General features: G+C 36.4%; 1 protein-coding gene across 13 annotated transcripts in view; it reads left to right on the top strand.

The window, feature by feature from the left end:
• ZNF438 (zinc finger protein 438) overlaps window positions 1-23,178 on the top strand; it is a 186,929-nt gene that overhangs the window by 108,217 nt on the left and 55,534 nt on the right. For 11 of the 13 annotated variants that reach the window (XM_063100637.1, XM_063100631.1, XM_063100636.1 and 8 more), the window contains one exon: window positions 20,487-20,531. The exons of the other annotated variants lie outside the window; for them this stretch is intronic. The gene's annotated coding sequence lies outside the window, so the exon portion shown is untranslated. The remainder of the gene's footprint in view (window positions 1-20,486; window positions 20,532-23,178) is intronic. 13 annotated transcript variants of the gene reach the window in all.

Genomic DNA, 23,178 nt, shown 5'->3' with positions numbered 1-23,178 from the left:
CCATTTTCCATAGAGGCTGCACCATTTTGCAGTCCCACCAACAATGTATGAGAGTTCCTTTTTCTCCACAACCTCGCCAGCATTTATCGTTCAGAGTCTTTTGGATTTTAGCCATCCTAACTGGGGTTAGATAGTAGTATCTCAGTGTGGTTTTGATTTGCATTTCCCGGATGCTGAGTGATGTTGAGCATTTTTTCATACGTCTGTTGGCCATTTGTATATCTTCCTTAGAGAAATGAAATGCCTACTTAGCTCTTTTGCCCATTTTTTAATTGGGTTGCTTGTTTTTTTCTTGTAAAGTTGTTTGAGTTCCTTATATATTCTGGATATTAATCCTTTGTCAGATGTATATTTTGCAAATATTTTCTCCCACTCTGTTGGTTGTCTTTTAACTCTGTTAATTGTTTCTTTTGCTGTGCAGAAGCTTTTTAGTTTGATATAATCCCATTTGTTTATTTTTCCTTTGGTTGCCCATGCTTTTGGGGTCGTATTCATGAAGTCTGTGTCCAGTCCTATTTCCTGAAGTGTTTCTCCTATGTTTTCTTTAAGAAGTTTTATTTTTTCAGGGTATATGTTTAATTCTTTAATCCATTTTGAGTTGAGTTTAGTGTAAGGTGAAAGGTATAGGTCTAGTTTCATTCTCGTGCATATTGATATCAAGTTATCCCAGCACCATTTGCTAAAGAGGCAGTCTCTTCCCCAGTGTATAGGCTTGGTGCCTTTGTCAAAGATCAGATGGCTGTAGGTGTGTGGGTTGATTTCTGGATTCTCTGTTCTATTCCATTGATCAGTGTGTGTGTTTTTATGTCAGGACCATGCTGTTTTGGTTATTATAGCTTTGTAGTATAGTTTAAAGTCAGGTAGTGTTATGCCTCCAGCTTTATTTTTTTTGCTCAGCATTGCTTTGGCTATTCGTGGTCTTTTGTTATTCCATATAAATGTCTGGATAGTTTTTTCCATCTCTGAGAAAATTGTCATTGGAATTTTGATGGGGATTGCATTGAATTTGTATATCACTTTGGGTAGTATGGACATGTTCACAATGTTGATTCTTCCAATCCAAGAGCATGGGATATCTTTCCGTCATCTTGGGCATCCTTGTCTAGTTCATGTTCTTAAAGGAAAAGCTTTCAGCTTTTCCCCATTCAGGATGATATTGGCAGTGGTTTTATCATATATGGCTTTGATTATGTTGAGATACTTTCCATCTATACGTAACTTATAGAGGGTCTTTTCATGAATGAGTGTTGAATTTTATCAGACTCTTTTCCAGCATGTATAGAGATGATCATATGGTCCTTGTGTTTGATTTTATTAATATGGTGTATCACATTTATTGATTGGCGAATGTTGAACCAACCTTGCATCCCTGGGATGGATCCCACTTGATCGTGGTGAATAATTTTATGTATGTGTTGCTGTATTCTGTTTGCTAGTATTTTAGTGAGGATTTTTGCATCTATATTCATCAAGGATATCGGCCTGTAGTTTTCTTTTTTGGTTATATCTTTACCTGGTTTTGATATCAGGATGATGTTTGCTTCATAGAATGTGTTTGGGAGATTTGCGTCTGTTTCAATCTTTTGGAATAGTTTGTAAAGAATCAGTGTCAATTCCTCTTTGAATGTTTGGTAAAATTCTGCTGTGAATCCATCTGGTCCTGGGCTTTTCTTTGTTGGGAGCCTTCTGATAACAGCTTCAATCTCCTTTATTGTTATTGGTCTGTTCAGATTTTCTACATCTTCATGGCTCAGTTTTGGGAGCTTGTGTGTGTCCTGAAATTTATCCATTTCCTCCAGATTTTCAAACTAGTTGGCGTATAGTTGTTTATAGTAGTCTCGAATGATTCTTTGTATTTCAGATGTATCAGTTGTAATATCACCTTTTTCATTTCTAATTTGTATTATTTGAATCTTCTCTCTTCTTTTTTTTGTTAGCTATGCTAATGGTTTGTCAATTTTATTTATCTTTTCAAAAAACCAACTTTTTGATTCATTGATCTTTTGTATTGTTTTTTGGGTTTCAATTTCATTAAGTTCTGCTCTGGTCTTAATGATTTCTTTCCATCTGCTAACTTTAGGTTTGGATTGTTCTTGTTTTTCTAGATCTTTGAGATGAAGTGTTAGGTTGTTCACTTGCCATCTTTCCATTCTTCTGAAGTAAGCATTTAATGCAATAAATTTCCCCCTTAATACTGCTTTTGCAGTATCCCACAGGTTTTGGTATGATGTATCATTACTTTCATTAGTCTCAATAAATTTTTTGATTTCCTGCTTGATTTCTTCTTGGACCCATATATCAGTAAGTAGAATGCTGTTTAATTTCCATGTGTTTCTATAGTTTCCAGAATTTCGTTTGTTATTGATTTCTAGTTTTAATCCATTATGGTCTGAGAAAATACGTGGGATAATTCCAATTTTTAAAAATTTATTGAGACTTGATTTGTGACCTAATATGTGATCTGTCTTGGAGAATGATCCATGTGCTGATGAGAAGAATGAATATTCTGAGGTTGTTGGATGGAATGTTCTGTAGATATCTGCCATGTCCAGTTGGTCTAGAGTCTTGTTTAGATCTTGTGTTTCTCTACTGATTCTTTGCCTAGATGATCTGTCCAATATGGACAGTGGGGTGTTCAGGTCCCCTGCTATTATGGTATTAGTGTCTATTTCCTTCTTTAGGTCTAATAGAGTTTGTTTTATAAATCTGGCTGCTCCAACATTGGGTGCGTACATATTTATGATTGTTATGTCTTCTTGATGTGTCAGTCCTTTTATCATTATGTAGTGTCCCTCATTTTCTCTTTTTATGGTTTTTAGTTTAAAGTCTACTTTGTCAGATATAAGAATAGCTACTCCAGCTCGTTTTTCTTTTCTGTTTGCATGGTAAATCTTTTTCCATCCTTTCACTCTTAGTCTGTGTGAGTCTTTATGGGTGAGGTGGGTCTCTTGAAGGCAGCATATAGTTGGCTCCTCCTTTTTGATCCAGGCAGCCAGTCTTTGTTTTTTGATTGGGGAATTTAAGCCTTTTACATTAAGAGTTGTTATTGAAAAGTGTTGATTTAATCCTAGCATTTTATTGATTGTTGTTTGGTTGTTTTAGGTATCTTTTGTTCCTTTCTTTCTGATTTACTGTTTTTTTTCTGTGTTTGTTCGTTCCTTAGGTTGTAGATAACGTTTTTGTTTGTTTTCTCTTCATGAATGCCATTTTTATTATACTAGTGGGTTTAGATTTTTCTTGGGTTTTTACGGCATTGGTAGTTATTTTTCAGGAACCAAACCCAGTACTCCCTTGAGAATTTCTTGTAAGGGTGGTCGTGTGGTTGTGAACTCCCGGAGTTTTTGTTTGTCTGAGAAATATACTATTTGCCCTTCATTTTGGAAGGATAGCCTTGTGGGGTCAAGTATTCTTGGCTGACAATCTTTGTCTTTTAGTTTGAATACATCATCCCATTCCTTTCTGGCTTTTAGGGTTTGTGATGAAAAGTCTGATGTTAGCCAGATTGGGGCTCCCTTATAGGTGATTTGACACTTCTCTCTTGCAGCTTTTAAGATTCTCTCTTTGTCTCTGAGTTTTGCCCATTTGACTATAACATGTCTTGGAGAAGGCCTTTTTGGGTTGAATACGTTTGGAGATCATTGAGCTTCCCGGATCTGAAGATGTGTGATTTTTCCTATACCTGGGAAGTTTTCTGCTACTATTTTGTTGAATATGTTTTCAATGCAATCTCCTTTTTCCTCCCCTTCTGGAATACCCATGACTCGGATGTTTGAGTGCTTAAGGTTGTCTGATATCTCTCAGATTTTCTTCAATGCCTTTGATTCTTTTTTCCTTTTTTTTTTGTCTGCTTGTGTTATTTCAAACAGCCCATCTTCAAGTTCAGAGGTTCTCTCTTCAACTTCCACAAGCCTGCTGGTTAAACTCTCCATTGTGTTTTTTATTTCGCTGAATAACTTCTTCAGTTCAGCAAGTTCTGCTACATTTTTTTTCAGGGCATTGATTTCCTTGTACATTTCCTCTTTCAGGTCCTGTATGCTTTTCCTCATTTCATCATGATGTCTAGCTGAGTTTTCTTGTATCTCATTCAGTTTCCTTAGAGTTATCACTCAAAATTCCTTGTCAGTCATTTAAAGGGCTTCTTGTTCTATAGTATCTAGAGCTTGAGATTTATTATCTTTGGGTGGTGTACTTTCTTGATTTTTTGTATTTCTGGTATCTTTCCTTTGATGTTTATTCATTGTGGCAGGGGGTTTCACAGTCCACAGGTTTGACACTATTGACTGACTAAGATGTTGCTGTGGTTGCCAGTTTGGTATGGCTACCTCAGTGAGTACTCAGTTGGCCTCTAGTGCCTTGTGTGTGTGGTTGCCTCGGGTCATGGGCCTCTCCGGGGAGCCACCTCTCTGGTCAGCTTGGACTCTGCCGGGCTGCTGTGTGACGGGTGGTACCGCAGGGTGCCGCTCCTGCTGCTGCCACTTCCCCCACTGCTGCCACTGCCACCGCTCATGCTGCTGCCGCTGGCACCATTGCCGCCGCCGGCACCACTGCCGCCGGCTCCGCTGCCACCGCTTCCCCTGCTCCCACCGCTGCTGCCGCTACCACTGGTGCCACTTCTCCCGCTGCTGCCACTGGCACCGCTACTGCTGGTGCCGCTTATGCCACTACTGCCGCTGCCGGCTCTTCTGCTGCTGTCGCTGCCGCTGCGACCGCTGGCGCCGCTTCCGCCACTGCCGCTGATGTCGAGGGCGCTGCTGCCGCTGCCACTGCCGCCAGCTCCTCCACTGCTGACTCTGCCGTTGACTCCACTGCCGCTGGTGGAGGAATCACTCTAAAGAAATTTGCTTAGCATTTTTTCTTGTCATTCGCGCCCGGCGCCCTCAATGGTGAATCAGACCGCGTGATTCCTTCATGGCCAGTAGCCTCCAGGCTCGCTCTGGCCTAAGCGCTGGTTCCCTTCACACGTGGAGAGAGGAGGGGGGCAAATCCAGAGGTGGGGGGTGTGAGGCGGGAAACCCTGCGTGGGACCAGAGGCCGGAGGCATGGGTGGCAATCGCAGGGGTCCAGATCCGGCTCAGAGGCTTTCCTCCTATTTCACTCTCAAGTTGTAGAGTCTTTGTCTCATTTTTAGAAAATATTCTCTTGTTTACTATACTGAATGTACTGTGTACTATTTAACAAAATTGCTCATAGTTTTGATATGTTTAATATTTCCAAAGAGAGAATATGATGGAGCATCCCTAAGAAATGAATATTTTTGAATTGGGATTATAATAATAAACGTATTTCCTATTTTCAATAAGAGTAAAATATTTAGGAATAAATTTAATAAAAGATATGTAAAATCTCTACATTGAAAATACCAAAACAGTACTGAGAAAAATTAAAGACCTAAATAAAGAGAGAGAGAGGCCATGGCAATGGATTGGAAGATTCAAATTATATGACATTTCTCCCAAAATTGATCTGTAGATTTAACATAATCCCTATCATAATCCCATAGGCTTTTTTTTGTAAAATTGGTAAGCCAGTTCTAACAGTTACATGGAAATGTAAGAGACTATTAAAACTATCTTAAAAACATAGCTGGAAGACTTGACTTGGTACCATAGCTATAAGCTCTAATAACCAAGAAAGTGTGATATAAGGATCAACAGATAGGTCAATGCAACCGAATAGAGAGATCAGAATAAACCCACACTTATAAGGTCATTTAATTTCTAACAAAAATCCAAAGCAACCCAGTGGGGAGAGGAAAGTTTTTCAGTAAATGGTGCTGCAACGATTGTCACTGTTCACAGATGACATGATCCTATACATAGAAAAACCCATAACCTCTACCAAACACCTCGTAGAGCTGATAAATGAATTCAGTAAAGTTGCAGGATACAAAATCAATATGCAAAAATCAGTAGCATTCTTATACACCAATAACAAACAAGCAGAAAAAGAAATGAAGAAAGCAAGCCCATTTACTACAGCTACAAAAAGAATTAAATACCTAGGAATAAATTTAACCAAAGAGGTGAAAGATTTCTACAGTGAGAACTACAAAATTCTGCTGAAAGAAATTAAAGAGAATAGCAAAAGTTGGAAAGACATTCCTTGTTCATGGATTAGAATAAGTAACATTGTGAAAATGTCCATACTCTCCAAAGCGATCTACAGATTCAATGCAGTCCCTATCAAAATACCAATGACATTCTTCACAGAAGTAGAAAAAACAATCCTAACATTCATATGGAACAACAAAAGACCACGAATAGCCAAAGCAATCCTGAGCAAAACAAATAAAACCAGAGGCATTACACTACCTGACTTCAAATTATGCTACAAAGCTATAACATCCCAAACAGCATACTATTGGCATAAAAACAGACACATGGACCAATGAAACAGAATAGAGGACCCTGAAATCAATCCAGGTACTTACAGCTAACTGATCTTTGATAAGGACACCAAAAACATACACTGGGGAAAAGACAGCCTCTTTAGTATATAGTGCTGGGAAAACTGGATATCTTTAGAAGAAAAAAAGAAACTAGACCCATACTTCTTGCCATATACCAAAAGCAACTGAAAGTATACTAAAGTCTTAAATATAAGACCTGAAACTATAAAACTCTTAGAAGAAAACACAAGGTAAACACTTCAGGACATAGGACTGGTCAAAGACCTTATGAATAAGACCCTCAAAGCACAAGCAACAAAAGAAAAAGTAAACAAATGGGATTATATCAAGCTGTAAAGCTTCTGCACAGCAAGGGAAACAGAAAACAGAGTGAAAAGACAACTTACTGAATCAGAGAATATATTTGCAAACCATACATCCGATAAGGGATTCATTTCCAGCATATACAAGGAACTCAAACAACTACACAGTAAAAAAAAAAAATAATCCAGTTTAAAAATAGCCAATGAGCTGAACAGACATTTTTCAAAGAAAGACATACAGGTGGCCAACAGGTATATGTAAAAATGCTCAACATCTTTAATCATCAGGGAAATGCAAATCAAAATTACATTGAGATATCATTTCACCCCAGCTATATTGGCTATTATCAAAAAGACTGAGAATAACAAAAGCTGGTGAGGATGTTGAGAAAAGGGAACTCTTCTACACTGTGGGTGGCCCTGTAAAATAGTACAGCCGTTATGGAAAACAGTGTGGAGGTTTCTCAAACAACTACAGATATAAACTACCATAGGATCCAGCAATCCCACTTCTGGGTATATATCCAAAGAAATGGAAATCATCATGTCAGAGGGATACCTGCACTCCCATGTTCATCGCAGCTCATCTTGCAATAGCCAAGAAATAGAAGCAACCTAAATGTCCATTGATGGACGACTGGATAAGGAAAAATGTGGTATAAATACACGTTGAAATACTACTTAGCCATAAAAAAGAATGGAATTCTGCCATTCACAGCAACATGGATGAGCTTGGAGAAGATTATGTTAAGTGAAACAAGCCAGGCACAAAAAGAGAAATACCATGTGTCCTCATTTGTGGGTGGGAGCTAAGAAACAAAAAAAGAAAGAAAGACCATAATAAAACAGAGAACTTTCTGAAGGAGAGAAACAGACCTATAGTTACCAGAGGTGGGAAATTGGGAGGGAGAGGGGAAATAAAGAGTAATTATGTAAGGGACACAATAAGTAATTATGATTTGTAGTAATGAATGTGCTAGTAATATTGATTTGATCATCACATACTATACACAAATACTGATAGTCAACTCTGTACCCCATAATAAATATTTATTAAAAAACTGTATATCCATATGGAAAAAAAAAATCTCAATTTCTACCTGTACCTTGCACAAAATTCAATTTGAAATGGGTCATTTTCCTAAATGTAAAATCTAAAACCATAAGGATGTTAGAAGAAAACATCAGAGAATATCTTTATGACTTGTGGGTAGGTAAAGATTTCTTAAGACATAGGAAGCAATCACCGTCAGAGAAAAAATGTATAAATCTGACTTTGTCAAAATTTTAAAAACTTGTGTTCATCAAAAGACACTATCAGGAAAACAGAAAGGCCACAGACTAAGAAAAATATTTGTAAAGCATATTTGTCAAAGGACTACATAGATAAATAATCCATAACAAAAAGACAAATAATCAAAAAAAAGTAGAGGGGAGGGGACAAATGATTTGAAAAGACATAACTCTCCACAACAGACTGTCCACAACAGAAGCTAGTCAAATGGTCAGTAAGCATGTGTTCAACATCATTTGTCACCTGGGAAATGCAAGTTAAATGATGAGATACCCGCCAGAATGGCTAAAATTAAATAGAACTGGAATTTTTATACATTGTGTAGGAGGGCTAAATGGTGTAACCATTTTAGAAAAAAAGGTCTAGAAGCTTCTTATGAAGTTAAACATGTACTTACCCAATGACTTAGCAGTTCTTCTAGGTATTTACCTAGAGAAATGAAAATGCAAGTCCACAAAAAAAAAGGTGTTTATGAGAAGTACATAGTATGTGCTTAATATGTAGCTTTATTCATAATAGCCAGAAACTGGAACAGCCAAGGTGTCCGTCAATAAGAAAATGGGTAAACAGACTGTGGTATATTCATAAAATGGAATACTACTCAGTAATAAAAAGGAATAAATACTGATACCTGCAACAACATGAATGAATCTCATTATACTGACTGAAAGTCTTATATGAAAGAGTACAAACAGGATTACTTGATTTTAATGGAATTCTAGAACAAATCATTTATCTGTGAGAAAAAAGGATTAGAACTGTAGCTGCTTCTAGGGGATGACTGGGAATTGACTGGGAATGACTGGGAAGGGTTAAGAAGGAACTTTCTTTGGGGTGATGGTAATGGTTTAGGTTAAAGGTACATGTGTAAAAACTCATGGAATGAAACACTTTTAAGATTTGGACATTTCATGTAAATTTTACCTCAAAAGAAAGAAAAAAGAGCTTTAAAAATATAACAAGGAGATACCATTTTATATCCACCAGATTGGCAAAAATGTTGGCAAGGAAGTAGAACGTCCTGAACTCTTTTATACTGCTAGTTCTTGTATAAATTGGGTAAACCATTTAAAGCAATTTGTTATTATCTAATAAGTTGGGCATTTACCAACCCAGAATTTTGACTCTGAGGCATAGAAACTCTTGCAAATGTACATGGAAAAACATGTATAAGAATGTGCCAGGAAACTGGAAACAATTCAGATATCCATCAACAAGAGAAGACATAAATTATGCTAAATTCAAATATATCATTATAGATGAATATCATGAGCATATTGTTGAGTGATAAAACCGTGTGACATGGTATTATTCCAACCAATATAATTCCATTCAGAATCCTGCAAAATTAAACAGTATATTGATTAGGGATTCATAAGGTAACAATCTAAAGGAAAGCAAAGAAAAAAATTCAGGGTTGTTGGGGAGAAGGCATGGGAACAAGCGTTGGAATGGGAAAGGCCATAAAAGGGACTTCAAAGTTATGAGTAATGTTCTATTCCCTAAACTGGCTAGTGGGAAAACAGGTGTTCATTTTATTATTTTTCTTTATAAGTTAACACATATGTTGAAAGTATTGCTGGTGTGTATTCAATATTTAATAATAATTTCTTGAGAAACAAAATGCACATTTTAAAATTAAATAATCTGTAAGGGTACTTGGCTAGCAGCAATATGATATGCAAAATGTAAGAAGTAAGCTTTCTGTTGTCATGAATTCAATCATTTATTAAAGTGTTTATAAAATGCCTGAACACAGCCTGATGTGGATATGATCCATTGGTTAATCCCTTATTTGGAGGCTTCAGTTTTGGTAGCTGTATCTTAAAAATGAATTTAAAAAACTACTGAAATATACAATGATTACAATTTATATAGGTACAGTATAAATCTTCTAAGACTATTTCTCAGAAATTGTGTCATTATTGCTTTGAGAAAGGGAGGAATATTATGGATTTTCACTTACATGAAGGATAAATGAAACCATCAGGAAAGACAGAAGTAATTTTTTTGGCTTTTGAAATGAATCTTCTTCAATAGAATTCTTTTAAAATATGGTGGGCCAGACAACTAGGAAGGCCCATCTTTGACCTCCCTCCCCAAATGCTGGTCCAGCTGACTTTTGAAGGCACACTTTTATGAATTGAACTGATTGTTGACCCATCATTGAATTTACCTTACAACCAGGTCATGGAGAATGTCTCCTATAATTTATTTTCTTGAAACATAACCGTGATAAAACTTCTTAGGATGCTAGGCTAACAGCTAGATCTTAACTTTTCACATGTTGAATCTTAAATATTTTCAAGGTAGTTATAGATTTTTCATCTCAGCATTTCCTGAAAAATCTGAATATTTTTCATTAAATCAACTTGCCAGGAAATAAAGGTTGAACTCTAGCTATAATGTGGCCCTAAATTTGCAGTTTAAAATTAAAAGGGTTTACTCCAGCCTTTTATTCTTTGTAAGTGTTCAGACATTCCTTTGAATGCTAAATAATAAATTCATAGTGCTAGATATCCAGCAAGATGACAGTCTGGTTGCTTATATGAAGTACTTAAATATATACAATTGCAATTCCAAAGCCTTATTGCTTCATTTATCACAGGAAATGCCAGAGTACTGCAATATTTTGTAAGAAAAGCTACTTCTACTTGCATGAATTCTCATAGGAATGACCAGGAATATTATACCAATTTAATCCCAAGTATTGAAGTTAGGGTTCTAAATGACATTTAATAGTGTGATTTATTTTCTATCTTAAACTTTATAGGGCACAAAACAAGATCCTATCCTTTCATACTGCTTTTTATTTTTAAAGAGTCTGAGTGATGATAAAAATCTAAGCTTAAGAACTATCAAATGATTTATGATGTTTCATTTATTTTTCAAAGGATAGGGGTGTCACAAGTAAGCCTATTAGAATTGTAGGTTTAGAGTTCCTCAATTTTAAAAAAGACCAGCTGCATAAACAAGCGTGTGAGCTTTGTAATTTAATTCTATGTGGTTTTTTTTAATACTTCAAAGTACCAAAGAAGGCAGTTTTTCTTAGGTCATAAATAGTTGTTTATGTCATTATGATCTCAAACTTTCAAGTACATTTCAAGATCTACTTTTTAAAATATTAATACTTAATATATATATATAAAGATGACCGGTGAGGGGATCTTAACCCTTGACTTGGTGTTGTCAGCACCATGCTCACTGAAGTGAGCCAACTGGCCATCCATATATAGGATCTGAACCCATGGCCTTGGTGTTCTCGGCACCACACTCTCCCGAGTGAGCCATGGGCCGGCCCTAAAACATTAATACTTTTTTATTGTGTTTGTTACAACCTCAAGACATTTCTCCTTTTGTCTACCTGATCTTCCTTTCTTCATGAGCTGACATGAACAAAGATGGATGGAATGTGGAGAAACTGGAGGAAGACTACTTCTAAAAAAATTGGAATTTTATAGTCAGGAATGGGTAATTTAATAACTATCTTTGAGAATATGGTGAAAGCACTTTAAAGATATTTTTTAATTACACTTTTAAGTTTGGGATAGTTGCAAATTCACATGCAGTTATAAGAAATAATATACATTCCATGTACCCCTTATACAGTCCCTCCCCCACCACGGTAACATCCAAGATATTAACATTGGTACAATATACAATCCATAACTTACTCAGGTTTCTCTAGTTTTTCTTGAACTCATTTGTGTGTATATATTTTTAATTTATCACATGCGTAGCTTCTTGTACCTACCACCGTCAGGATGAACATTTCCGTCACAAAGACCCTCATGTTGCCCTTTTATAACCACACTTACCTACCCTCCTCCCACACACACTCCGCCCCTGCCCGCCCACTCCCACCTACCTCCATCCACAACCCCTAACAACCACTAATCTTCTCTAGTTCCATACTTTTTTCATTGCAATAATATTATATAAATGGAATCTTGCAGTATGTAACCTTTGGGGATTGACATTTTCATTTAATACAGTTCCCTTCAGATTCATCCAAGTTGTTGCATGTATCAATAGTTTATTCCTTTTTATTGTTGACTAGTATTCCATAAAAATTTATTCTGATTTTTAGTTTATACACTTACATATAAAATGTGAAGAGATAATGTAAAATAGTGTAAAAGTCATTCAAGACAGTGAAATTAACTTATTAAAATTAGATACTTTTTATTGTCATTTTCGTCATTTAGATTAGATTTGTCTGTCTTAACATACTAAGACCAGATGAATCGCCACCTGTATACTGAAAATATATGTCCAGTGCGGGGGGGGAGATCATTCTGTAACTCATTCTAATACAAACTGCAAGGTTGGGGTTATGAGACAGGTCCTTGTTCTGATTCCAGCAAATTTGCCATTTAGTTCCCCCCCCCCCCCCCCCCCCCCCCGCCGCCCTTCATACAGCCTGTGATTACTCAGCTAACCTTCTTCATACAGCCTGTTGTTACCCAAGTAATGTTCCTTACTCTTGTGCTTGTGTTTGCTTTTCAACTAAAAGAGTTGAAAAATTCTAGCTGACTAAAATACTTCTCTCCTTCCCCTTTTAAATGTACTTTCTCTTTCTCCAACCTAAAAGAAAGGCATAGAGCAGTGAATGCAGATAATAAAAGTACTATATTTGGGCTCATCTGGGAGGGCAGGGAAGGCTTCCCCAAGGAGGTACATTTAAGCAGAAATCTGAAGAGTGAATAGGAGTAAACTAGGAGAAGAGGAAGAAGAAGGGACAATTTAAACAGAGGAGAGGGCATGTGCAAAGACCCTGCAGGTGGAAGGAGCAGAGCATGCATGTGGAATTGGAATAAAGGCAGTGTACTATGGGCTGAGGGAACCAAGGAAGTATATGGTATGAAATAAAACAAGATAATTATGGCAGAGGTTAGACCATCTAGGGCTTTTTAGGCCATATTTATCAAGATTTGTGCTTTTCTTATGACCAATGAGAAGCTAATAAAAGGTTTAAGACATGAATTTGACTTGACCAAATTCACAATTTGAAAAGATGATTTTAGCTGCAGTGTGGAGCGTGTTTTGTGGTAAAAAGTAGAAGTGTGTTGACTGCTTGGGAAGCCATTTTAGTAGTCTGCATGGAAGAGGATGTAGCTTAAGGTAAAGTAATGGTGGTAGAGTTACAGAATAGAGGACAGATTCAATCGGTAAATCTAAACAGATATGTTGTGCTAGAAATGGGAGAGGAAAGAGAGGAACCATATCAAGAATAACTACTGGTTTTCTGATTAGAGTGTTTAGATAGTGAGATAAGGGATTCTAGCAGCAGGCCATATTTTGGGAAAATCATGTTCCATTCTTCATTTTAAATGGCTTTGAGACATACAAGAGGTATATACTATGTCAAATAGTAATAATGATTATAGCTAATATTTTTAAAGCATTTACAATTATTATATGCATTTTTAGTTGCATAGAACTAGAAATGGGTACATGGAAACAGAAATGTTAAGAGATTTGCCCAAAGTCAGTAAGTGGAAGAGTCAGGATTTGAATCCAGGTAGTCTTCCTCTAGAGCCCATGCTCCTTATCACATATCACATTGTGTGTGATAGACAGATACAGGTATACAAATTTATAGGACTGAAGCTCAAGAGAAGAGGTCTGGACTAGAGATTAAAAATACAAAACCAAAAAGTTTGTTTTTAATCTGCGTAGATGTGATTAATAAAGCTGTGATAAATAGAGTAGATATGGATGAGATATGCTAGGGAGACAATATAAAATGAGACATGATGTTTACCTTGAGGTCCCCCAGCATTCAATGGCCAAAGATGGCCAGAAAGACAGAAAGAAAAACAGGGGCTTCTGATTCATGTAAGTTAAGAAAAAAGAGGGAAAAGAAGGAGATAATGAACAACAGCTGCTTTGCTGCTAAGATGTCAGGTAAGATGAGGACTGAACAATATCTGTGGATGAATTTGGCCATAGTGGTGTGGGAGAGTGGTATGGTGGGGCCCAAGACCATGTGGGGAGTGAATGAGGAAATGGAGTAAGAACATTTAGACAACTCTGTAGGGAAGTTTGTTTTTGTTTGTTTGTTATTTTAACATTACACAATGTAAAAACACTTTTTGTGGCCTTTTACCAATTTCTCCCTAACCCCCACTCCCCCTTTCCCAAATCTGGTGTCCTCAGTTCTATTCTCTCCTTTAAGTGTTCAAGGAATGATTATGATTGTGGATCTTTCATTTTGTTTGTTTGTTTTTCAGCTCCCACTTATGAGTGAGGACACATGGTATTTCTCTTTCTATGCCTCACTTGTTGCACTGAACATAATTATCTCTAAGTTCGTCCATGTTGCTGTGAATGGCAGAATTTCATTCTTTTCTATGGCAGAATGGTATTCCATTGTGTATATATACCACATTTTCCTTATCTAGTCATCCATCAATGGACATTTGGTTGGTTCCAGCTCTCAGCTATGGTAAATAAATCTGTGATAAACATGAGAGTGCAGGTGATGATTTCCATTCATTTGGGTGGGATTGCTGGATCATATAGCAGTTCTATCTGTAATTGTTTGAGGAAACTCCGTACTGTTTTCCACAAAGGCTGCACCAATTTACAGTCCCACCATCAGTATAGGAGGGTTCCCTTTTCTCCATATCTTTGTCAGCATTTGTTATTCTCTGTCTTTTTGCTACTGGCCAGTCTAACTGGCATGAGATGATATCTCAGTGTGGTTTTGATTTGCATTTCCCTGATGCTTAGTGATGTTGAGCATTTTCTCATGTGTCTGTTGGCCATTTGTATATCTTCCTCTGAGAAATGCCTGTCAACTCTGCCCATTTTTAAATTGGGTTACTTGTTTTTTTTACTGTTAAGTTGTTTGAGTTCCTTGTATGTTCTGGATATTAATCCCTTGTCGGATGCATAGTTTACAAATATTTTCTCCCATTACGTAGGCTGTATTGTTGCTCCTTTAACTGTTTCTATTGTACAGAAGCTTTTTAGTTTGATATAATCCTATTTAGTTATTTTTTCTTTTGCCACTTGTGCTTTTGGGGTCTTATTCATAAAGTCTTTGCCCAGTATGACTTCCTGAAGTGTCTCCCCTATGTTTCCTTTTAGCGATTATATAGTTTTGGGTCTTATATATAAGACCATTTAATCCATTTGGAGTTGCTTTTGGTATATGGTGAGAGGTACCGTCTAGTTTCATTCTTCTATATATGGCTGTCCAGTTTTCCCAGCAGCACTTATTGAAGAGGCCATCCTTTCCCCAATTTATATTCCTTTTGACCTTGTCAAATATCAGTTGGCTGTAAGTATGTGAGTTGATTTCTAGTTTTTCTACTCTGTTGCATTGGTCTGAGTGTCTGTTTTTATGCTAGTACTATGCTGTTTTGGTTACTGTAGCTCTGTAGTATAATTTGAAGTTAGGTAGTATAATGCCTCAGGCTTTATTTATTTATGTTTTTGCTCAGGATTGCGTTGGCTGTTCGGTGTCTTTTATTGTTCCCTATGAATGTTAGGATTGATTTTTCTATTTCTGTGAAGAATGCCATTGGTATTTCAATAGGGATTATTTTAATAGGGATTATATACCTATATCTGTAGGTAGCTTTGGGTACATGGACCTTTTCACAATGTTAATTCTTCCAATCCATGAACATGGAATATTTTTCCAACTTTTTGTGTCCTCCTTAATTTCTGTCAGCAGTGATTTGTAGCTCTCATTGTAGAGATCTTTCACCTCCTTGGTTAAATTGATTCCTAGGTGTTTTAATTTTTTGGTGGCTATCAAATGGGCTTACTTTCTTGATTTCTTTTTCTGCTGGTTCATTGTTGGAGAATAAAAAACTACTGGTTTTTGCATGTTGATTTTGTATCCTGCAACTTTACTGAAATTGTTTATCAGCTTTAAGAGTTTTTTGATTTTAAGAGTCTTTAGATTTTGCTGTATATATAGGATCATATCATCTGCAAACAGGGACAGTTTGACTTAGTCTTTTCCAACCTGGATGCCCTTTATTTCTTTCTCTTGCCTGATTGCTCTGGCTAATTGCTCTGGCTAATGAGAAAATCTATTTTCTTATAGCCTATATAGTTTCTGTTGAGAAGTCTGCTGTTAGTCTGATAGGGACTGCCTTACAGGTGATTTGACACTTTTCTGTTGCTTCTTTTAAGATTCTCTCTCTGTCTTTGAGCTTTGCAAGTTTGACTCTAATGTGTCTTGGAGAGGATCTTTTGGGGTTGAATTTGTTTGAGGATCTTTGAGCCTCCTGAATCTGAACATCCATGTCTCTCCCGATACCTGGGAAGTTTTCCATTATTATCTCATTAAATAGGTTTTCCATGTCTTTTCCTTTCTCCTCCCCTTCTGGAATAGATATGATTCGAATGTTTGTGCACTTATAGTTGTCTGCTAGCTCTCAGAGATTTTCTTCATTTTTTTAAAATTCTTTTTTCCTTTTTTTGTCCACCTCAGTTATTTTGAAAATTCTGTCTTCAGATCAGAAATTCTTTCTTCTGCTTGCTCTAGCCTGCTGCTTAAGCTCTTGACTGTGTTTTTTATTTCTTGAATGAATCTTTCAGTTCCATGAGTTCTGCTGCCTTCTTTTTTAAGGTATTGATCTCTTTGTAAATTTCCTCCTTCATATCCTCGATTTTTTTTCTTGTTTCATTGTGTTGTCTTACTGAGTATTCTCATAGCTCAGTGAGTTTCCTTAAGATTGTTGCTCAGAATTCCTTTTCAGTCATTTCAAGGGTTTCCTGCTCTATAGGGTGTAGTATTTGAGAATTACTGTATTCTTTTGGTGGTGTCATATTTTCTTGGATTTTTATATGTCCATTATCTCTACTTTGATGTCTGGTTATCTGGCAGGGCAGTTGCTTTTTCTATTACTCTTGAGTGGGCTTTGAGGAAAGAGACTTCCTCTTCTTCTTCTGGTCTCCACTGGTGACTTTCCATGTGTCAATGCAGTCAGATATTTCTGGTGGTCCTCCTGCACATTGGCTGTGGCTGCTACTGTGGTGGCCAGCCAATTTTGCAGCATCTGCGGCTATGGTGGGCCTCCTGCATGGAAGTAGTGTTTTCAGCATGCTCCTTGCCTGCTTGGGGGTGGGGGATGCTGCCCTCAGTTCCTGCATAGGACCACAGGCGTGCTTCTTGTCTGCTGCTGGGTGGTGGGGGCTGCCCTCAGCTTCTGCCTGGGACCCCAGATGTGCTAACTTGCCCACTGCTGCGTGGGGGGGGGGCTGCTCTCAGCTCTTTTGTGGGACCTCAAGTGTGCTCAATGCCTGCTTTCTGGTGGTGGGGACTGCCCTCAGCTTCTGCCTAGGACCCCAGGCATACTCTTGGAGAAGTTTATTTGAAACTGGAAGTATCTAGACAGGCCTGTGAGCTATAGATGGAGGGAGATGTGGGGCCAAATTATTGTGTTTTTGTTATTGTTTTAATAAAGAGGTTTGGGTTGGTTTAAAAGCCAGTGAAAAAGATCTGTATAAAAATAAGATGTTGAATAAGTGAGAGGAGGAATAATATTTCCATGTTGTTGGGACAACAGGAGAGAATGGATTCCAAGGCATATAGGGCCTGGTCTTTGGAAGGAGGAGGAACATCCCCTCTATTCTCTTATGACAGGTCAGAAGTAATAGGGACTGGAGCACTTAGGTAGGATGTAAGTAATGCTGGGAAGGTGAGTAACTTTCCATCTGATAACTTCTGTTTCTCCAGAAAATGGAGGTGAAATGGTCTGGAGAGAGGTTGTGAAGTCGAATGTTGTAATGTAGGTTTGAGGAGTTAAGGGGAAAGAGTTTAGTGTTAGTCATCAGGGAGGTTTGCTCTTGTGTTTCCAAAAATTATCTGGGTAGTGGGTTTCTTAGATGACCAAAAATGCCCTTTTGTGAGCAGCTTCAAAGTTTGAGGAGATGAAGATTTTTAGGACACAGAGAAAAGTTTGGGATGCTCTAAATGTACCTCTTCTACTGCATGTCCATTTCTCCTAGCATCTATGCTAGGTATTAAAGCATAGATGGAGAGGTATAAAATGTACTGTGCAAAATTTTAAACATTTTTTAAAGCAAACATTTGCAGTCATTTAAATTCTTCACTTGAAAGTCTTCTGGTACCACTCATGTTATGTTACATTTTACTTATTTTAGAAGACCTTTTATTCACCAGAAATACTCCTCAACTAACTCTTTAAGGACAGGGCCAGTAGCTTACTAAGGAAGTTACTCAGTGCGTGGTGAGAAAAGTGCTAGATGTTGCATCTCTACTGATATTGCAGGATACATACATACACACATTTTACTTGGTCAGGGAATTCTTACTAAAACTTTATACTTTTTTGTTAACCTTTACCAAATAGATGTTCTCATTTGAAATAATAATGACCCCCACCTTTGCTTTAACTTGCTAAGAGAATTACTTGCCCTTACCAAATTAAAAGTTTTATTTATTTAATGTAACTGAAAAGTATAAATCATAATTGAAGCATTATATGTATTTCTTTTTTCATGTTTTTTAATTATGAATATTTCTACTTGTTTGAACAATACTCTAATATTTTGATACTTTTGTAGTGATTCTCCTGGATGTTTTCTGTTCTAGAATACATGAAATTTTACTCTTGATTTTTGATAGAAAAGATATATCGAATATAATAGCTTTAATTTTAACCCTGTTAATTTAGAACTGGTTAGGAAGAACAAAATGTTTACACAAAAATTTTAAAAATACTAAAAAACATTTTATTTTCACTATTTTTTCCAAGAATATTCTAGGTAAAAGGATAATGTATTTCTATAGATATAAGTATTTTTTTCCAGTATATAAATAAAGGTTTTGTTTAAGCCAGTGGTTCTCAAAAGGGAGTGGTGTGTCAGTATTCACTGGTACAGTCCTTTGGCTCCCTTTGTAAGATTATGCCTCCATCCTCCATGGTACCAAATCCCTGCTGAAAATTTTTCATACTGAATATATTTTTGTTTTCTGTTCTAATCAGATTTGGAAGTGCCCACAGGCTTCGTCTACTTTAGCTTTGCCTCTTTGCTAACCTATGACTATAGTAGGCTTATCCTGGGGGTGGAAAGAAAGATATTCTATCATTACCAGAGTCTTCTGTACATAGACTGGAGGACTGCAGGAATCTAAGCATCTGTTGAAGCATAATGCTCCTGTCTCTTCCTAAGCACCCATCAATTTTTGCCTTCATTAACCCTAGTGTTTTCCAATCTTTCTCTCAGAGAATCTTGCTTCTTTCAATTCATGATCACTTTAAGAATCGTCCTTCACCTCTCCTGTGCCTATAACTTCAACTGAATCTTCTTCCCTTCTCCCATACATAGTAACTGTGCTCTAGAACCCCAGGAAGGCCATGAGTCTTTCTGCGTCCAACATGTCTCAGACACGGGTAGAATACAGAGAGCTCCAGGACCTTGCTTCTCAAGAAGCGCTCAGTTGAACCCAGGGAGCTTCAGTCCTCAGGAACTAATGTGAAATAAGATCTAGCTAGGCAAACTGTGAGAAAAATAAATTTACCTGCTGTGACCTTTATTTTGATCATGAAGATAGTTAAAAAATCTTCACATCCCTAGGTATACCATACTTGTATCGATATATTATGATGTGGTCATCAAAATCGGAAGAAGGAATGATGTACCAGCCTGAAAGCATATTTTTAAATTCAGGTCTGTGTTCCATGGTGGTTCCCATGACTGCATAAGTTATAGCTGCTTCTAAAATACTTTCACCATATTTAACTTTTTCTGACTTAGATCATCTAGTTTGTGTCATTAATTTGGGATGGAAGCACCCTTCTGTCATTAACACTGTCTCTTACAAGTTTGAAAATGATTCACCATGCAGTATTAAAAAGTAAAATGCTTTTATTACTTTCAAGAAAAGGACACATGATATAAGGGTAGCTGTTCAGAGTGAAGAAGAAGAAGGAGTAGGAATGAGGACTAGGAAAAGGAAAAGTAAGTTATTTTCTGAGATTCATCATTTCAGTTATTATTTTTGGACTTCAGGCTCTATTTTTTTTATAAATATAAAATCTCAACCCCGAATCAGGAGCTCTATATTTTATTCAGTTAGAAAGTTTTGATGTGTTGGGAGAGTCATGTAATTTTCCTGTTGCCCAAGTAAAGATGGCGGTGATTTAGTAGCAGCCCATGGAGATTACGTGGGAAGGTACTGAGTGTTGATTACATAACAATCAGAAACAAAAGTTAAGCACTTCTTTGGATTTGTAACTTTGCATAATTCAATAGTTAGTATTTAAGTCATATCCACGTACATATATTTTAAGAAGTCTTAGTACTTTGGTAAAGTGGTAAACTTTTATATTAAATAGCAGAATAAGGCAGATAACTTAATGGATTTTGCTTAAAATCCCAAATACTGTGTAATTTTTTCAAAAAATGTAGATGTAGCCTTAATGATATGTGAATAATATTGTTTTGTATTCTCTTAAAAGTCTGAAAATCCAATTTTCTTTTCTAGGTGTGCTGAAGAAAGTTTGCAAACTTCATGAAAGAATAGTAAAAGGTATTTTATTAGATAATTTTTGTACATTGGTGTAGTTATCTTCATTTCTAGATTTGCCTCATAAGGCCTACTTTTTAAAATCAACTGCAGTGAATACTGCTTTCCAGAGTACATTTCTTAAGTGAAGTTTCTTGATCATAAAATTTAATTATGCTGTATCAAGTGATATGTTTCTTTTAGAAATTGCTTGGGCAGACTAAATTTCCGTATTGGTTGTTTAAAATAACAGTGTTTCTTTTCTTTTTTTTGCATGGGTTATGTGCCATTTTATTTATTTTTTATTTATTTATTTTGAATATTCATGAGATACAAAGCTGATTGTCCCCTCTACTGCCCATGATGTGGGGGCCAGACTCATATTGGGGACATACCCATTACCAGAAATTGCTTTTGTACCCTTTGTCCCCTTCCATTTATCCCTCAACCTCCCTCCCTCTCCCCCTCTTCCTTCAACTTCAATTTTTAGCCCTAGGAATGTCTCCTCCCTCTGTTGGATCATGGGACTACTGTGGTCTTTCTTTCCTTCTTTCTTTCTCTCTTAGCTCCCACATATGAGTGAGCATATGAGATATTTATCCCTCTGTGCTTTGCTTGCAGGTTCAACATAAGTTTCTCCAGGTTCATCCATGTTGTTGCAAATGGGAGTATTTCGTTCTTTTTTATGGCAGAGTAGTATTCCATAGTGTATATATATACCATAGTTTCCTTATCCAATCATCTATTAATGGACATTTAGGTTGGTTCCATATCTTGACTATTGCAAACAGAGCTGCAGTAAACATGGGGGCACAGGTATCTCTTCGACATGATGATTTCCATTCCTCTGGATATATACCCAGAAGAGGGATTGATGGATCATATGGAAGGTCTATCTCAGTGTTTATTTTCAATGTGCACATGTATAGTTTTTTTTTTACATGCAGAGTACTTTGTAATCATTTATTGAAAACATGCCCATGATGTAGATATGTAATTAATCAGGAAAGGTAAGACAGCTACATTCATTACCTACTCTATTCTCCTTTGAGTTCTTCAGAATAGATGTGTTTAAGAGCAAATTCAAAATGAGGATCATACCATGCATCGCTGTTCCCACCAGGGTGGTATCAAATGGCATTGTAAGCACTTCAAAAGGAAAACACCCTCTTGAATACAAGAGAAAAGCTTAGACTCCATTCCCAGATCCAAAACTATATTACCAACTGGATCTAACAGACGTCCATAAAACACTCCATTCAAAAAGAGCAAAACACATATTTTTTTTCAAGTGCATATGGAACATTCCCCAGGATAGGCTATCTATTAAACAAGACTCAGTGAATGTAAAAAGAAATGAAATAATATGAAGTATGTTCTCTGAACACCAAAGAATATATAATCAGAACTAAGTAACAGAAGGTAATTTGGGAAATGCACAAATATGTGGAAATTAAACAACACACTCTTAAATAATCAGTGGGTCAAAGAAGAAATCACAAGGGAGATCAGAAAATACCTTGAGATAAATTAAGCTAAATAACTACATACCAAAATTTATGTGATTTAACTAGAAAAAAGCAGTGTTTAGAGAGAAATTTATAGCTAAAAATGTTTATATTTTTTTAAAAAAGAAAGACCTGAAATTGATAACCTAATCTTCTATCTTAAAAACTGAGAAGAAGAGCAAGCAGAAAAAAGAAAATAATAAAGGTTAGAGCACAAATAAATGAAATAGAGAAAAAACAAATAGAGAAAATCAATGAAAACAGAAGTTGGTTCTTTGAAAAGATCGCTACTATACTGACCAAAAAAAAAAGAGAGCACTCAAGTTACTAAAATCAGTAATGAAAGAGGGGATATCCTACTGACCTTATAGAAATAAAAAAGGATTATATAGGAATACTATTAGTAATTGTATACCAAAATATTAGGTGACTTAGATGAAATGAACAAATTCCTAAACAACAAAAACTACCAAAACTGACTGAAGAAGAAATATAAAATCTGAACCTACAACAAGTAAAGTGATTGAATTATAATACAAAAACAAAACAACAACAACAAAAAGTTCCCCTTCCACACAAAAAAACCGAGGCCCAGATGGCCTCACTGGTGAATCCTACCAAAAATTTAAAGAAGAGTTGACAACAATCCTTCACACACTTATCCAAGAAAGAGAAAAAGGAGGGAATACTTTCCAACTGATTTTATGAGGTAATATTACCCTGATAAAACCAGACAAAAACAGCATGTGAAAACTACAGACCAATATCCTTTATGAATATCAATGCAAAAAATCTCCAACAAAATATTAGAAAGCCAAATCTAGTAACATATAAATAGGATTATGAACCAAGACCAAATGAGGTATATCTCAGGAATGCAAGGTTGGTTCAACATATGAAAATCAATCAGTATAATAGAATAAAGAACAAAAGCCACATGATTATCTTAATAGACACAGAAAAAGTTTTTTACGAAAACTTCCCTTTTATCATAAAACACTGAACACACTAAAAATAGGAGGGAACGTCCTCACTCTAATAAAGGGCATCTATGAAAATCCCACAACTAATATCATACTTGTACTTAATGGTGCAAGACTGAAAGCTTTCCCACTAAGATCAGGAACAAGACAAGGATGTGTCCCCTTGCTGCTTCTACTCAA

Source organism: Cynocephalus volans, chromosome 6 (genome assembly GCF_027409185.1).
Source record: "Cynocephalus volans isolate mCynVol1 chromosome 6, mCynVol1.pri, whole genome shotgun sequence".
In the NCBI taxonomy this organism is placed as follows: domain Eukaryota; kingdom Metazoa; phylum Chordata; class Mammalia; order Dermoptera; family Cynocephalidae; genus Cynocephalus; species Cynocephalus volans.
This window is presented reverse-complemented; position numbering and strand designations above follow the sequence as displayed.